Consider the following 12,584-nt stretch of genomic DNA (forward strand, 5'->3'; position numbering starts at 1 on the left):
TTAGTAATTAAAAAAATCTTCATATTATGTTTACGAATAAGTTTTCTTTATGTAACAAACTTTTTCAGGTACCCTTGATGCATGATGTACCTTGATGCCCCCTCCCCTAGTTTTTTTCTAAAGGACTTCTTTTTTTTTCTTTTTTTTTTTGATAAAATTCTTGCCTTACCCCCATTTCGAAACCCGTGTATTGGCTCTTTTACGCAAAGTTCAAACTCCTAAGGTACAGGCTAACAGAAGAAGATCTTATAATGATGGCGTAAAAGAAAAGATAATTTTGTTATTAGAGAAATTTTTTTTAACTCTAATTTTGATTATTGATTTTAAAAACTTTTTATTGTCTTAATAGCTGATATTTAATCTGTAAAAAAAATTACATATAACAAATATCTGAAAATATTTAGTGTCATACGTTTTGTATTTAAACCAATTGTAAATTTTTTCATTACTTCTTCAATTTACAATTTTCAAATCATTTTGTTTTTGCTTTTTTGTTGTTTTTTTGTTGTTGTTTTTTTGTTTTTTTGCCATATAAATTTTTTAAAGTCGTTAACCATGATACAAAAACAAATAGCAGAGACAAGAAGAAGACATAGTTGGTCTTATCACCAAGCCTCTATGTCTATATCGTAAATAGAAAACAACAAAAATTACGTAACACTATACAATATAAAACGTTTTTCTAAAGACTTAATAAAATAAAAATCATCGGTCCAAAAGTTCTACTTTAACTTTTTGTTTTTGTATTGGTTACAAAAAATCAAAAAAAAAAAAGAATAAAAAAGAATTAGTACAAAGAAATATTACTAAAAAGCATGCAGGCAAATGCAACCAAACATGCATGCAAGCCAATCGAGCAAAAATTACTAAAAAGCATGCAACTTTTCGGATTAGGCTGCGAACAAAAGTAAAATACTATTTTCGTAACATATTTATATATACTATAATTTTATTTTACTTTCCTTATAATACTTTGTTTAATTAATTATTTTAAATTTTACTTATAAAAATGGAAGTCAAATTTTCATTTAATTTAATTGATGATAATGCTATTGATGATAACCATTTTAATGAAAAAAATTTAGAAAGCGAGTATTATTCAATTTCTGAATCTACTCAATATCTCTGTCAGAACAAAAATAACTTTTCTATATTAAATGTAAACATTCGAAGTATTTACAAAAATTTTGAAATTCTTAAACTCTTGTTGTATCAACTAAACCACGAATTTCAAATAATTTGTATCACGGAAACTTGAATTAAAATCAACGGAAAAAATTCAAATTTTGAATTAAATAATTACGCATCAGTTCACCAACCGCGTTTTAACTACGCTGGTGGTGATGTTAGTATTTTTGTCCACAAATCAATTAACTTTATTTTGCGTAGTAATCTTACTGTTAATGAAACAGATTATGTGTCGTTGTGCATAGAAATTATAAACAAAACCACCAAAAATATTGTAATTAATTCTATTTATAGACAACCATTTTGGTAGTTTAAGAAAATTTAAAACTTATTTAAACAGTTTTTTAACCAAAACTAGTTTAACACGGAAACATGTTTACTTAGCTGGTGATTTTAACTTAAATTTGCTTAATTATGCTTCAAATAAAAATGTTCAATACTTTTTAGATACTCTAACCCAATATAACCTAATACCAACAATAAATAAGTCAACGAGAATAACCAATCAAGTAATAACGAGACTACATCGTCGTTAGTTGTTAATATTGTTACTAACAATTTTCAAAACTGTCGTTTAGGAACGGGCGTAATCAAAACTGATTTAACAGATCACTTTCCAATATTCTTCATAACATTACCCAAAATAATCCCTCCTTGAACTCTACAATTTTAACGCGAAAGATCAATGAAAACTCCTTATTGAATTTTCGAACTCTTTTATCAGAAAGTCTCGATTTCAATCTTATTTTGCAATCCCATGAAGTCAATAATGCATATGAACTATTTTTAGCGCAATTCTGTAAACAGTATGACATAGCATTTCCTGTTAAAAAAATATTTATAAAATCCAAGTCTCTTTTAAACCCCCGGATGACCAAGGGACTAATAAAATCTCTAAAAACAAAAACTTTCTGTTAAATATTTAAGGCATAAAATATATAAAAATGAAATAAACTTCAAAAACTATAAAAACTTATTTGAAAAAACAAAAAAATACTCTTATTTACATTTATTATGCAAATACATTTATTATGCAATACATTTATTATGCAAAGTTGCTGGAAAAAACAAACGGCGACACTAAAAAAACGTGAAATATAATTAAACAAATAATTGGTAATCTCCCCAAAAAGCTTTTAATTGACGGGGAAATGATTTATGATAAAAAATAGCTGAAAAACTAAACTCATTTTTTCTTGAAGTAGGGCCAAATTGGCGAGTAAAATTCCGCCAAGTACCATAGAGTTTGAACCTTAAATTAAACCGTGTAATACTAATATGGAAGAATCTAATTTAAATCTAAGCGAGATAAGGAATGCTTATAATAGTCTTAAAAGTAATAAAAGTGCGGGCATTGACAAAATTAGTGTAAATGTTGCTAAGTCAGTTTTCGATATCATTGAACCGTCATTTCATATTTTTGACCTTTTATTAAAACTAGGTGTTGTGCCAAAAAAACTTTAAGTTGCCGTAATTACTCCAATTTTTAAATCTGGTGACGAAACTAAAATTTCCAACTGCAGACCTATTTCCATCTTACCTTGCTTCTCAAAATTGTTGGAACGGATTACGTACAACAGACTTTATAATTATTTGATGTTAAACAGTTTGCTTTACAGTAAACAATTTGGGTTTAAAAAAGATCATTCAACTAACCATGCGGTAATCGAACTGATTAATCATGTATCAGATGCATTCAATAATAACTATTTTACTTAAGGAGTTTTTATTGATCTGTCAAAAGCCTTTAACACTGTTAAACATAAGATACTTGTAAAAAAACTGGAACTCTACGGAGTAAGAAATAAAAATTTACTTTGGTTTTGAAGATTACCTGGCGAACAGGTCACAATGTATTATTTATAAAAAAATTGAAAAAGAAAAACACATTACATGTGTTGTGCCCCAAGGCTCAATCTTAGGACCATTATTATTTTTATTGTATATAAATGATTTGCACTTAGCATCAAATATTTTAAATATTATAATGTTTGAAGACGAATCCAATCTTTTTTAATCCAACAAAAAAATAAAAGTTCTCTTGAATATATTTAATGAAGAACTATTAAAAAGAAACGAGTGGTTTACAAGTAATAAGCTTTCGTTAAATGTAGAAAAAACTAAATTTATTTTGTTCTCTAAACCTAGTAAACATGATGATGTTCCTCTAAAATTACCTAATCTTTTAATCAATAAAACATTTATTAAAAGGGAACCAATCGTTAATTTTTTAGGAGTAATACTAGATGAAAATTTGTTATGGAAACCACATATAAAATACATAGAAAATAAAATCTCAATAAATATTTCCATATTATATAAAACTAAACCATATCTTAACACAGCTTCCTTGAAAAAAAATATACTTTTCATTTATTCATAGTTTTATCTCTTTCTGTAATCTGTAATATTGTATGGGGTAGTACTAATTATAGTAAATTAAAAAAAATTTAGAGTAAGCAAAAACACGCGTGCAGGATTGCATTTGGTTCTCACAGAACTTTTCATTGCGAAGCTCTTTTAAGGAAGCTTGGTGCCTTAAGTATCTATAAACTTAAAATACACCAAGTTCTAAAATTCATGTTTAAAATAAAACATGGCCTTTCTCCTATTGTATTTCAGTCTTACTTTAGTGAAATCTCGCACAATTATCCTACTAAATTTTCAACAAACAACATTATTGTACCAAAAAATAATTTAAAACTAAGTTCTTACCAAATCCAATACCATGGACCGTTTCTATGGAAACACTTTTCAAAATTTATTACAAAAAAAAAGGAATATTCAAAACATCTCTTTGGAAAAATTCAGGAAATAATATAAGAGTATCTTATTACAAAATGACTTTGTTTTAAAAGATCTCTTTTAAAATAAATACATAAATAATATAAATTATCTAAAAAAATAATTATTGACACTATTTCTCTTTTGTTGCAGTTTTATTTTTAGTTAATTTTTTTTGTTAAAAAACTTTATTACTTTTATGTTGTTGTTAATCTTTGATATATTGCGTTATATTTCAACACTAATATTTATATTATATTAATATTTATATTGTAACTAACATGTGTAAAATTCTTATTATGCACTTAGCTACTTTTCTTTTTTGTATATAAACTGACGATTTTTTCAATGTAAATGGGGCTCGATGATAAGATCGATGTAAGACAGTTTATGTCTTCTGCTTGCTCCAGTTTATTTGTTAACACAATTTATTTTATTGAAAATTTTAATATACAGCAAATAATGATAATAATAACTAGCAGAAACAACCCGTAATACGGGTTACGGTCGGTGTGCTACTTATTTTATAATGGCTGTTTTCCACAATTTAAAGTTGCGAGACCTTAACTTATACCTTTTAAGAAAAACGCCTTCAAATTAAAAAATTAAACCATCTGTAAAATTAAAATAAATTAATTTACCAATTATTTAACGTTATTTGAGTAATTTACAACCGACATAGGTCATATCAGTGTATGGCAGAACCATTTTCCGAGACATTACTAAGTTCAACACAATACGTTTTTAGTTACTGACTCAAAATAATAACACTTCATCATGCTTTAAATTGAAGAAAAAGTAAAGCTAAATTCTTATTTTTTTATTTTATTTTATTATAACATGAACTTTATTTTTTATAACATGAACTTTGATTAATAAGATTAATATGAAGTGAACGTAAATTAATCATGAGTTAATAATTTTTTGGTATCCCATAGATACATGTTACTTTAAAAAAGAAAATTGTCTTTAAAACGTTAAATGCACTCAACATAAACAAATTTATTATAAATAACTACGCAATTGAGTACAAATACGTTTCATACAAAAAAAAGTTAATTTACAATCAAACACGTGTATAACAAATTGTAAAAATATGTAAACTTTGACCTTTTATAATGCATTAATGCGTCATATGACAAACCTAAAATAAAAATTGAAACAGATAAGTAGAAATAAAAGGAAAAAAAAACAAAAAAAAAACTGGAAAACAATTTACGTGCTTTTCGGTAGCCTGTTGTCATACTTAAACTGCTGTCATGATGCAGCTTGTCGGTGTTGTTTTATGACGTTATTTCACGTTGGCTTTTAGTAAACTTTAGTTAAATTTAAAATTCATTACAATAGATATAAAATATTTTAATTAAAAAGCAAAAAAACAAATGCTTCAAGGAGCCCAACTAAAAACATTAAAGATAAAAAATCAAATAGAGATATAAATAAATAAGATAATATATATAACTATCAAAAGCTCCCGTTTAATTCTCATCTATATAATATTTTATTTGTATTAATATAAAGTTATTAAAAAATAAATTTTAAACAGAATCGCGCAAGAAACAGAAAAATCGAAAATCTCGCACATAATTTATGCATTTATTTAATATCTCAACAACTCCTATTTAATATAGTGGAAAGGAGCCTATGATGGCATAGCGCCAATGATGGCATACCGGTCATATTTCCATAAAAATTAGTTATGGTGAAAACGTGATAAGATCTACTTAACTATACTGACTATACATTAGTTTTAGTGAAAATACGTCCATTTTGCACAAATATTCTTTTTATAATCAACAAAAGTTGATTTTGTGATGTGCTGTTTTAGTTTTATTCCCTTCATATATTTAAGATTGTGATTTTATTATGAACTGGGCAGAAAGAGAATTTTCATGCATTTTATATCCAAGTTTTGAGCATTTAGCTGAGTACTTACTTTACTTTTATCTTTTAAACAAGACAGACACTGCTTGTTTTAATGAAAATGATGACGTTTTTCCATGATAGCATACTGACGAGTTGGGTGTGTTGCAATAATGACGAGTTGGGAAAACCTTTTTTTTTTATAAGAAAAACTTATTTTTAAGTAAAGTAAAAAGAAAACAATGCTCCAAAAGTTTCTTTTTTGGTCCAAAAAATACATAAAATGCAATATATCCTATATGTTTGCGCAAAACTTTGCTGCTGCGTAGCGTGAAATGGTAAATTAGGATGGTTCTGAGTAATTTCTGGCTTTTCTGAGGGAAGACTCTAAAGTCAAATGAAGTTATCAAGTTACTCTTGATTTTAACCAGCCCCATCCTACCCTATGTTATCATAAAAGCAATGGGTTACCTATGATGGCATACTTGTGCTTTTTTTAAAAAATTGAAATAACTTATAAAAAAAGAAATGATGAATACTCCGAGAATTATTATTATTATTATTTTTTTTTTTTATATAATACAAGTTTAAAATAGAATAAGGTTGTTAAAAATACTATGTACAATTCCAATATAATAAAAAGATAAAAAACTTTCATAAATATTTACATTTAAAGAAAGAAAGTAAATAGTATCAATATAATTTTAACGATAGTCATTTAAAAATACTGACAAATTATTTTATAGATAAAAAATAAGAGACAATGAAACAAAAAAATAAAAATAAAAAAACTAATAATAATGGAATTCGATGTTTATTTAGAAAATTTAAAAAATTATTTACAACGTTTAAAAATTTCATTTTTTATTAGAAACTTAAAGGAGTTTAGTGATTTTACCGTATTTAAATGTTTAGTTTTTTGAAATGTGTTCCATAGTTTCGGTCCACGGTATGCTATTCCATATTCAGAATACTTGCTCCTAATTCTAGGCAATTTTTAAGTATTCCATTGATTTATTCTAAGAGAGTAATTATTGTTAACATTTTTCGTAAATTTATTATTAAAGGTTTTTGAAAGGCTGTTATTATATTTATACATAAAAATTAAGTGTTGGTAAATATTAACTTCAAATATACTCATCATTTGCATGTCTTTCATTAGTGGTTTTGCATGTTCATATTTTTTTTTCTTATATATAAGTCTGCATGCATGTTTTTGTAGAGAAAATTTTTTTTTAAGTTTTGTTGGTTGAGTACTAGCCCATGTAATATTGGAATAGTAAATAAAACAATGTATTAGGCCAAAATATACTAGTTTCAGACTTTCTGATGTTACATTTAGGCGAATATGGTACATCAAACCAATTGTTTTACTAATTTTTGATTCGATATAATCTATGTGAGGAAGCCATGATAAATTTTCATTAATAAGAATTCCTAAGAATTTTATTGACTCATTTTTTTCGATTAGTTTATCATCTAAAATATAAATCTTGTAATTTTAAGGGAAGGCTTTCCTGGTGTGATTTTTTATGGAATAGGATATACTTTGTTTTATCTACATTGAGTGACAGTTTATTAGCCTTAAACCATTCATTGACATTCCTTAATTCATAATTCATTTCAGACTAAAGTTGCCTAATGTCACTGTTCGATAAGAAAAGATTTGTGTCGTGAGCAATCATTATTGCGTTAAGTTTTGCTGAAGAATTATGCAAATCGTTTACATAAATCAAGAACAGCAAAGGACCAAGAATTGACCCTTGTGGAACTCCACACATAATTTTTAGGTCACCTGATTCCTTTATTAATAACATATCGTTTTCTTTCAGTGAGGCTTTTAACCAATCATAGATTTTATTTATTACTCCATAGTGTTTAATTTTTTCTAAAAGAACGAAGTGATCAACCGTATCAAATGCTTTTGATAGGTCAATAAATAATCCTTGAGTAAAGTTATTGTTTTCGAATCCTATAGTAATTTGGTTTACTATTTCAATTATTGCGTGTTCAGTTGAATGGGTTTTTCGAAAACCAAACTGTTTTGTGTAAAATAAATTATTTTTGTTAAAATGGTTATAAATTCTATTATAGATTACACGTTCGAATATTTTGGAAAATACAGAAAGTACTGATACAGGTCTATAATTATAGATTTTTGGTTGATCATTGTTTTTGTAAATTGGGAATACTTTTGCCAACTTTAGTGTTTCAGGGAAAATACCTTAATTAATTGAAAGTTTTATAATATGGATCAAAGGTCTGGAAATGTAATTTTTGTTCAAAATAACTATATTACTAGAAACGTCATCAAAGCCAGGTGATTTATTTTTTTAAAAAAAAGAAAAGGTTGTTTCATATTCTCTAAGAAAAAAGTCGCTATCGTGAAGTATTACGTCAATTAACGATTTAAAATATAATTGAAATGAGTTGGGCGTGGTTATAATTTTTTTAGCAAGGTTCGGGCCAATGTTTGTAAAGTATTTATTTAACTCATTCGAGATTTTTAAAGGACAATAAATAAAGTAAAGCCGTAGTTATTTTGTTTCTTCCCATTATATTATTAATTACATCCCATGTTTTTTTTACATCGAATTTGTTTTTTGTAAGTTCTTCACTATAAAAGTTTTTTTTAGCTTTCATGAATAGATTTTCGTAAAACCATTTACATTTTTTGTATATTTTTTCATTATCTTCACTTTTGTGTTTCAAAAATTTATTGTAAAGTTTTTGCTTATTTTTTGAACATTTTATTAGAGTTTTATGCATCCAAGGATTTATTATCGTTTTTTTTAATTATTTTTAATTCATATGGGCGCGCTTTGTTATATATATCAAGAAATGTTTGTAGGAAAATATTAAAAGCTTTATCTGTATTAGCACATTTAAAAACCTAATTTCACGTCTCTTGGTTTAGTTTATTAGAAAGATTATTTTTATTAATTGTTGATAAGTTGCGTTTTTTTAAAGTTATAATTTTATAAGAATCCCCTTTGTATGTGACATTTAAAAGATTTATTTTAATGTATATTTGGAAGTGATCACTAATGTCAGTTTTAAAAATACCTGTCTCAAATGACGTTTTTATATAATTATTAATAAAAATATTATCGATTGCAGTTGCAGAGCTTTTGTTACCCTAGTTGGTTTATTTATAACTGGTAAAATATTATATTTAAAAAGCATATCAAAAAAAGATTTTGTTTTTGGAAATTTTTTATAAGTCAGAGCGTTCAAATTTATGTTACCAGCAATATACAAACTTTTTTTTTTTCTATTTGTTTTTAGGACCGTCTTTTTAATAAATTCTTCAAAACATTCAATTTTACCACTCACCGGTCGGTATACGCACCTAATTACAATGTTTTTGTCTTTGTCACTAATTATTTCAATGAACAGACTTTCATAATTAGGATTTGATGAGCATAATTTATTTTTTAGTTTGTATGAATATAACTCTAAAACATATATACCAACGCCTCCTCCGTTTTTATTACTTCCTCGCGATTGACTAATTAGCTTAAAATTAGGAAATTTGAAATTAGAATTAGAATCAAGTGTATTTTCATGCCAAGCCTCTGTAAGGGATATGACATCAAACGTGTAATTTATAATATTTAAAAATTCTTTAAACTTGTCAAAGTTTTGATTTATGCTCCTAATATTTACATGTAATATAAAAAATGAATTTATTTCTTTTTCCCCTTTAAATTCATAAGTATCAAAATACGGTGTTTTCATGAAATTCCTTTGAATTTCTTGAAAAATCATTGTGTTGTTTAATTAATTGTCTTTTGAAGGGTCAAATTTTATATTTTCAAAACCTTATTCAAAAACATTATTCGAATCCATTTTTAAATATAGTAAATATGAAAGAATTTAACTATTAATATATTAATAAATAAACTATTCACTTTGAAATATTAAATTTTTTGTTCTTTCAGAGTTTTTTTGTTTAAATTCATGGACAGTTAGTTTATTATACACAACTTTAGCATAATAACCATTTTGTCTATGAATATGCTTTAGCGAATAACTCTGTTCGAACTTTTCTAGTTGTACTACAATAATCTGCATTAATAAAAATATTGGTACTTTTTAGCTTTATTGCGTTATCAGTGATCGTTTTTTTGTCCTCGTAGTCACGCAGTTTCATAACAATTGTTCGTTCGCGATTCTCTCTGCGCTCTTTCTATTTTGATTTCTCTTTTGATATTAAGATTTTCAGCAAGTAATTTCCTTACTTTTTCTTTGGTTTTTTCCCAATCTTTTTCATCTTTACTCTCAGGCAAACCATCAATACGCAAATTGTTCCTTCGATTTCGATCCTCTGCATTAACAGAGTTTAGCTTTAGGTCGTTGTTGTCTGTAAAAATTTTTCCCTGTATTATTTTTACGCTGGATAACTCTTCTTTAACTTAACAAATTTTTTCATTTACACTTTTAACCTTATCGTCGCAGGCATCACCAAGGAATGGTGATGCCTGCGACGGTTCAAAGGCATCATTCAAGAAGTAAAAGATCAAGATCCTTTACTTCTTGAATGCTTTTTTGAACGGAATCAAACTTTATAATAATCATTTTAACTGTTTCTGTAAAGAACAACAATATCGACTTTTTGTAACTTCAGTAGTTCTCTCACCATTACCATTAAAACAACATCAGCATTGCTCATTTTAATTTAATTTTGATAAAAAAATTACGATTTTAAAGATAATTAAATAATAAAAACTCATAAATAGAATAAGAATATCTGTCTTATTAACACAAATACTGTCTAAAGTTTAGATGTGTTTTTTTCCGTTTATTGTTATACATGTAACAAGGAATGTATCCATATCAAAACTTTTATTATTGGTCTTCAGGATACTGAATAATGAAGCTTCAAAGTTAAGTATTCTATCAAAGGCGCCTTTCCTCTGCTTTAAATGAGAAATAGCAGTTGACAAATCTTTCTAGCTGGAGTATAGCGTTTGGAAAACCGTTGCATATTTTTTAAACTATTGCAACATTTACACAAATAAAAGATATACTAAAAAAATACTTAAACATTCAGCCTAAAATGTGATAAAAATATTTCTGCAATAATTTTTCTACAAGATGATTGTAATATTAGGTATGTTGTTTCAAGTCTCAGTTCTTATTGTAAAAAGGATGAAAAAAAAGATCACGTTGTAAAATCAAAATCAACATTAGGTTTAAAAACGATCTATTAAACTCTGACGTAAGATGCTCACAATAGAAATGATTAACACTTTGTCAAAATACTTTTTAGTTTTGGCATAATATAAAGCATAATATTGTTCAATTTCCAAATTATATGAAACATATTTTTATCAAAAATGAAAAAAGTTCATTTATAATTGGAGATATAAAAAATAAATATTTTATAAAACAACGAACATGTGATAACAAAAACTTTTTTGACGGCATATTTTAGGTTTCTCTCCTGAAAACCTTACAACAAGTTTGATATAACTAGAAATGAAAACAATTGATGAAGTACAGTAACCTTCATCTTCTTTGGACCCCCTCTGACTGTTTAATTCTTTATTTTATAAAGATCATTGTAATAAAAATTATATTTTATTTTGTATATTCAAAAGAGTGCTTGTTGACAAGATTTTACCGTCTTCTTTGTTTTACGGACATATTTTTTCTTTCTTGTATATATGTATGTTGATTACTTTTGTTAAACAGATAAATAAGTAAAATACAAATAAAAGAAAGTAATAAAATGGTAAGTATACTCCCCACAATCAACAGACCAGAGTAATTTCTAATTCCTTAACTGTTATAATAATATATTCTCAAATTCAATACAATATCTCAAACTTAAATAGCAAATTAATGCTTCTTTAAAGTCAGAATTAGTTAAATCAGATATTTCATACCATTCTCGTTTATTTTTCTCTGTCCAAAACTGCTTCAAAATTCTCATTTACCAATTATAAATAGGTATTCAATATGTAAAAAAAGGACTTGATACAGAATTATTATTGATATTTTCAGCTAACAGTACAAAAAAAGGTTTCTAATTCAAAAAAAATAAGAAAATTTTTAAAACAAAAACAAAAATTTTACGTAAAGTATTTTGAAAATAGAACTAAAACAAACTTATCTATTTATAAAAAATAAAAAAAATAATGTTTTTCAAATAAAAAAACTTCAAGTATAAAGAAGTTTTTAAAAAAATACTATTGAAATAATTGGTAAAAGTAAAGTTAAATGTTTCAAAAAATTGAAAAGTGAAACTCTTTAACTAATTAAACTACTTTGTCAACAATGGTGCTTGTTTCTTGAAATACATTGAAATCTTGTATCAAGATTTTAATGTCCTAAATGCTCATTTAAAAGTTACTTAAAGGCCTCTCACTGCTCCTTAAACATATTTAAAAGTATAAAATTTATAAAAAAATGCAGCAGTACTCACAAATCAAAGTTAAAACAGTAAAAAAAAACATCAAAAACAAGCTTTGAGACAAATGTACAACAAAGAAAAAGTTACTTATGCTCAATCTTTATTATTGGAACAAATGAAAGCACAAAATGTTTTTGAATAAATATTTACAAAAATATACTTTTTATGTCTAAATACAAAAAATATACTTTTTATGTCTAAATACAAACTAGATGTGGTGTTATTGCATTTTACGACGAATGTATAATACATGAGTATTACATAATGCAAGAGTGAAGTTTGCCATAATACTTTCTCTGTTAAATCAATCATAATTTTTTTCCTTTAA

The sequence above is a fragment of the Hydra vulgaris genome, chromosome 01 (assembly GCF_038396675.1).
Source record: "Hydra vulgaris chromosome 01, alternate assembly HydraT2T_AEP".
Classification (NCBI taxonomy): domain Eukaryota; kingdom Metazoa; phylum Cnidaria; class Hydrozoa; order Anthoathecata; family Hydridae; genus Hydra; species Hydra vulgaris.